The 6,996-nt window shown below is 36.0% G+C and overlaps 1 long non-coding RNA gene across 1 annotated transcript; it reads left to right on the top strand.

The window, feature by feature from the left end:
• The first annotated feature begins 2,372 nt into the window (after positions 1 to 2,372).
• LOC124154064 lies at positions 2,373 to 5,471 on the top strand. Its single transcript, XR_006863819.1, has 4 exons — positions 2,373 to 2,597; positions 2,685 to 2,829; positions 4,011 to 4,083; positions 5,246 to 5,471. It is a non-coding gene; the product is annotated as an uncharacterized LOC124154064 (long non-coding RNA).
• The last annotated feature ends 1,525 nt before the right edge of the window (positions 5,472 to 6,996 follow it).

Below are 6,996 nucleotides of genomic sequence, written 5' to 3'. Positions count from 1 at the left end.
CACTAAGGGCATAATGGATTGGAAGCCGTTGGACAGGGAGAACTGGAAACTTCCACACATGGGCGCAATTAGGGTTAACACGATTTCTAACGATTGGAGGTCAGAATTAGTGCGAGTAGCGATATTCGGGAGAAAATGTGCCGTGATAGGTTTTTAGGAATGATGCAGGCTCTTCATTTCTCCGCTAACCGTGAAGGCATCCGTAGGACAGTGACTACGATTTGCCCAGAATGTGAAGGTCAACCAGGGCTCTGTCTAAGGCCTTGCTTTCAAATATATCATAAACATCTGTTAGAATTTTTATTGAAATGTTTCAATTTTGCAATAACTCTGAGGTAACATAGATTTAAAAAAATGTTTATCCCATAAATTTATATTTTTCTTGCCGTTCATTTTGTTCTACTTCTGTGACTTGAAAAAATTAAATCTACGACCGATGAAACAAAAAAATACACGTAAAGACTAATTCCAATATATTTTCGTCATTAACCTAAGAAATCAACGGTAGAAGAAGTATTATAAACGGAAATAAGAAAAGTTCACTTCTTCATACAAGGAAAATTGCATGTGTGTAATGCGGGTTGCGTGAATTGTCAATTACTGGTGACGGGTGGCATACATGTATGTCATAAGGGTTTTTTACAAATTGCTTGAAATAGAAACAAAAAAAAATTGCAAATTCTGTTGTATTACTTCCAAGACCACCGTTATGAAGGAAAATCACCCATCCGTCACTGGAGGTTTCGGTGAAAATATCATCCGCATTGAATGTGTTAACGTTTGTCGCAATTTTGTGCCCTTTATAACTCGAATTTGGCGTTTCCGCTTCAACCGTACATATAATTGCTCACGGCGCCAATGTTTCCTTTTCACCACCTGAGTGCCTTCTCTTCAAATCTGGGCCCACAAAGGTGAGATTTTGCGACAGCAGCAGGGATTTGCGCCCGCAAGCTGGCGTCGAACCCTCAACCCCAGGTTCGAGCTGCACGCTACGCCCTTACAACTGCCTGGCCTTGAACCCAGGACAATTGAGAGGGCGTGGTTTGTTCACCGGCCGCGAGAGGGCGTTGGTGGCGGCGACGTGAGTTATGACGGCGCGGGCGGTGAGAGATAGCGATAGGGAGGGAGAGAAAGGGGCCATTATTGCGGCGAGCAAATGCGGAGACGCCCGATGACAGGGCTGCCACCAAGCAGCGGAGAAACGAAGCACCAGAGTGCAGTGTCATAGGTGTCCATGAGGATAGGGCAAACTGGTTCCCTCGGACTGGATACCCTCTATAGGTGCGGTAAGCTGTACTTAAATTTGATTATTGAATTTGGAATTGCGAAATACAGTAATATCTCTTTATTGTTTTATTTTAAGACGTACTGGTGAATAATATTGCATAAAATAAAGAATTAAAGTTGCTATATCGTTTTTATAGGTGCGGTAAACAAGTAACGACGGGAATGCGCATCGATTCCATGATTCCTTTCTGAAATATATGATCTTTGATACCAAGTAGTGATGGGCAAAGTCGATCATTTTAGTGATTCAATCATTTTGACTCGAGTCACATAAGTGATTCAATCAATTGATTCAATCACTATGATCGAAAAGACTCAAATCAAGATTCAATCACTATGATCGAAAAGACTCAAAGGAGTCATGATTGAAAAGACTCAAAAGGAATCATGATCGAAAAGACTCAAAAGGAATCAAGATCGAAAAGACTAAATCAATGGATGTAATAAATCACTTTGAATAATCGAATAAATACTGCCTCATCTGCGAAGAGCATTGGTAACGCTGATTGCTATCCATATTATCATTTCATATACTATTTTAATTGTGAATTCCTAGATGAGTAAATTAGATTGCAAAAATGAAGGAAGCAGTGTCATGAAAATATTTGGGAAGGCGAAACTGCCACAGTTTCTTAACACTAATAAAATAATTTCTAACTATAGTTGATCAAAATATATCACAAAATACACCACACACTATGCATGAATCTGATCTGCAGGATAATTTTATGAACGGCACAATAAAATATAACCAGCTTTAACTTCTACTTCTTAACGTTCTCCTACAGGAGTCATCTTAAAATTTTCCTTTTACGTGTATTGGTGTTATTAATACTGATAACTGCTGGAAAACATTTAAGAAAAAGATTACACAAGTATTCAGTTCTTCATAACATAGTATTTAATTTTATCACAACTATTTCTGCCCTGACGAAAAGAGATTAAGCATCGGTCGTTCCAAATTTTGAATCAAACCGGAAACCGAGATGATTGATATGAAACCGGAAGTCGGAGTGATTGATGATCGACTTGTTTAACGAAATGAATCATGAGTCATTTGATTCACCTAGTGATTCAATCTTTTTGATCGAATCGTTCATGATCGACCCATCACTAATACCAAGTTATCCGTTGCTTGCGGTTTGAAATCTGTCGTGCCTCATTGCTTTTTTTAAAGCAAAAAGTGTTGAAAATGTGCTTCAAGCTAAATTTAAAGTGAGATAACGCTTTATATTACGTAGCAAATGTGTTGTCAGTGGCTGTCAATGAAAATGCAGTGAAATATTCCGATTTCCGTGACCACTCACCAGGTAAGGTTTTGTTGATTTTGTCAAACGTTCATTTGATCTGTCATTTTATGGGGTTTTTGTTGTTAATGTTGCCATTATTTCTTTAAGGCATACTCAACATAATAATCCGAGGATGTCTACCTTGAAGGAAATGGCTATGTTGTTTGTGCGGTTTGACTGCACATACTACTCAGACGGCTATACAGGCTATGAAAGTGGCTGTAAACACCGTCTACGCGGTCATTTATTTCGTGTAAGTTTTTGATGTATGTAGTGCTCAATTTCTGGATAAAAATATTGTCTGAAATGTTTTAACTTGCGCGATTGTACGTAGATGTGTGTTTTCTTTTGCTGTTGGATGTAGTTGATTACCTAACTGCGGTATGTGATTAATTGTCGCTGTGTTATAGTTAATTGACTTGTCAGTTTGAGTTTATTTACCAATGAAATGATAATGTATAAAGCCTTGAAAATAGAGATAAAATTGTCGGTATAAAAAACTTAAGAGCTACATTAGGTGACGGTCTCAGTACAACTGCATTCTGTGTAAGTGATCATGACGGTGAATTAACACCGACGTTAAGGATATCATTTCCATTGTGCTGGTTTGTATGTATTATGCTAATTTGTTGGCAATTTCGTTTACAGCGAATTGCCAGGACTATTGTTTTTATGCCGATATTCTGCATGCTAATCTTATTTGTATTGCATTGATTTGGAAATCTTCAGAAACCATGTTATACCATAAATGCTGATAGCTCTTTAAAAATAAATTTTTGGCCCTCTCTCTTTAAATAATAAAGATATGTCAACGACCAAGTTATAGCATACCCAAGTTTGTGCGGGCCAGAAACTAATTTTGTGGTGGCATTCATATGGAACGACTTGCGCATTCCTTGGATTTGGTATTCAGTATACCGTTTTCTTTTGTGCATGGCTTTCTACGTGACAGCAGAAGAAGTGGTGAGAATTATGTGGCAACCCTAATTTGTTCTTACAAGATGTTGCTAAGCTAAATAATAACTTCATTATTTGTGGGATACATTATTTCAGAGAGTGATTTACAAATGAAACCCTCAATCAAATTTTAATGCCGTGCCATCTCTGTTTTTTCTGTTGCCTCTTATAAATCCATTGTTAAAATTTCCTCTGGTGTGAATATGGTTGCTTCTACATCACATGGTAAAGAAGGTGAAAGCTCTTGCATATCACAAGTAACTTTGTATCTACTCATCCACATATATTGTGCATAAAATTCATAATTAATCATATAGCTTTGCCAGTATTTTTTCTAAGCAAATTATGTCCATGGTATTCTATGAAATGGTTGCATTTCATAACAGAATAATCAGCAAATTGCTATTACATATGCATCCAATGCTTTCATTTTGACCATTATCATCAAATTACAGTTGCCTTTCACATTTTTTGCAGCTAGCTGTTCGATGACCTCAAGTTAGAATTCTCCTCACAAGGATGGTGGAAGTGTGTTGCTGTTTAACTAAAGGTCGTGTAATTATTATTTTATTTTTGCTTGCATTTAGATTTTATATCTCTTGTGGCCCTATACCACAGAGGATTTAAATGAACACTCTGCTGCATCTGGAGTGCATTTTAGTATGTAGTGATTATGCAGTATTTCAATCTCTGGAGGCCATAATAATTCAATGTGTATCACCTTCTTGAGACCATTGGCTTGTTCAAAATGTCTCTCACCTGCATTTTTTGTTTCAATATATTTTTAATTATTTGTTGCTGCATGATGGATCAGAGACGCAATGTGAAGTACACTGTATGTGCCCAGTTTAATTTTTTATAATAATATTGACAGAGTTTTGGGCCCTGTACGTATATTTACAGGCATATTGGAATTGTCATGCAGGAATATTTTTTACACTGTGACAGTACCAAATATCTTAGATAATACTTTAATGTGAATCTTCATTGGTGACTACATATTACAAGAACAATGAAATTCCTACTGGTATCCACTTGATTAGGAAACTTACCTGCCCCAACTACCTCCACGCAGACTGAGTCTTATCAACTATGCACAAATTCATTCCTATTTAGCCTACAAAATTTTCTTCTGGGGAAATGTTAGTGTAGTTAGAGATGAAGCAATTTCTAATGGAAAGGTGGCTGTTAAATCATTGTTAAGGGTTTCAATAAGGACACTCACTCTGCCATGTACTTATGATATTGTCATGATTTGTTTTACGTTTGTCTGTAGTAATCAACATATGCTGATGCCTAATTCTGCTATACATAGCCATGTGAAATGTGGTAAAGAAAATTTTCATCTGGCTAATCAGCCACTGAACATAAGCAAGAAAGGTCCTCAATTCAGCCTCAATGACCTACAATATGATTCCTAATTCAATTAAACATTTAGCCTGCCAAAATATCTTTAAAAATAAATTAAAATATCTGCATATTCATAAATGCTACTACAGCGTCGCTGAGATTTTGCATGATAACTTTTTTGTAATCTGCATTTTACTGCTTATTTCTTCTTTTGTATGTATTTTTTCTATGATTATGCCCTATGTTATTCATGTTAACCTGTAGGACATTAAATGTTGTTATTATTATCATTTTTTAATAAGGATGGTGGCGCACTTGCCTTTTTTTAATGCAGATACATTAATGTTGGTAATTTCTTTCAGGGTTTCTTTGTTGGAGTAAATATCAAGGATCATCACTATGGAGAACATTAGTGGCTTTTATTCCTCTAAGCAATGAACAGTAAAATGTATTTTATTGGAATGTGTGATGTATTTTTAATCATCATGGATTCATGTTGACATCTGCTGTGTTTGACTGCAATTGTATTGATTTTGTTGTGTTTACTGCTCATTATTTCGTTAATTAAATCTTTATTAGGAAGTGCAATTTTTTTATTTATTTTCTATCTCCCAGTATACCAAAGCGTGCAACCTGTGATTTATTGCAGCAATTTCACTAATAATCTCTAAGCTTCGCAGTACTCAGAGATTATTTTGGTAAATATTTGATTCTACATAATGATCAGTACTTCTCAGTGAATAAATTCCTATTAGGGTGAGATGTTCCAGTTTCACGATGCTTCAAACAATAAGTAAGTATATTATGAAGTCCAGTTGTATAATTAGTCTTTTAATTTCAGGGAATGTTTTTTTCTAGGGAGGTTTGGTCTATTGCAATTAAAATTATCACTTTTACATATTTGATATGTTGGTGGTAATTTGAGTTGTAATAAACCAAGACTCCTTGGAAAAAAATATCCCTTTTAAAACTACTGGAATAAATGGAATAGGCAGTGAGGCTGATTTGAATTTCCCGGTGACAACTAACGCCATCTATTGCTGCGTATGAGCACTAGGTCGGCCGGGCCACGAATTTAACACACAGTCGACACTCCTTGTGCCCCGTTCACATTACCATCTTTCTTAACCAGCGTAAGATGACGTCAGAACCAACGCGCGTTCACACTCAACCATGGTTAGACCCTGGCGACATCTGATGAGTGGTAGAGTAATTCCAAGTGAAAAATGAATTGACAAGAGCGAATAACTCAGAATAACTTGTTGGACGGAAATATAGAATGTGCAGGGAAAAGTTCTTGTGTTAATTGCAATGATATTGATGATGAATTTAAACATATGTGCATATTATGAGCTGCTTATGAATTAAAAATTGCATTCCAGCGTCGACAATCATTGTTCCTTGCTACGTAGAAGGTAATTCAAATGTGTTCGTCCAACTAATCATTTCATCCATAGTGTGGCTTGCATTCTTCTACTGCTCTATTTAATACGAATGAAAGCGAATATTGCTGATAATTAGGTTGATATCAACAACATATACTACTACTTGCCCTTGATTCGGATGTGTCGACAAATCATTGATGTAGGTGAAGAAAATCGAGGACCTAATCTTGAGACTTGAGCCTCAATTTGAGACACTTGTGATTTGGGATGGAGATACACTTTTCGCTGCATTACATTCTTAGCTATTATTGTTTTCTGACTTTGACAAAGGACATGATCCACTCTGATGCTATACCGTAAATTAAAACTCTTTTACCTCTTCTTCAAATGTGGACGAATAACTTGCAGAAATGTGACGATTGTTGAAATTTAACTTATGAAATAAGAGAGAGAACGTGGTAATTTTTGCGATATGTGGTATCACCCGACGTTTCTAAATTTATTTTCTATCGTTACATCTGACTAGCCGTTAGCCTGATACTTTATATTGATATGGGAAGAACTTTTGTTCAAGGATGAACGTAAGTTATCTTTTTCAAACTGGGACAAAGAACTCTTAACAAAACATTAAAATCATTGTGACCTTCGGATTTTTATTATGGTAGTTTCGCACATTTTACTTAATTCTAGCAAAATATTAATATAGATTATTCAATCTGTCCGTAACA

Source organism: Ischnura elegans, chromosome 1, assembly GCF_921293095.1.
Source record: "Ischnura elegans chromosome 1, ioIscEleg1.1, whole genome shotgun sequence".
Taxonomy (NCBI): Eukaryota; Metazoa; Arthropoda; class Insecta; order Odonata; family Coenagrionidae; genus Ischnura; species Ischnura elegans.
This window is presented reverse-complemented; position numbering and strand designations above follow the sequence as displayed.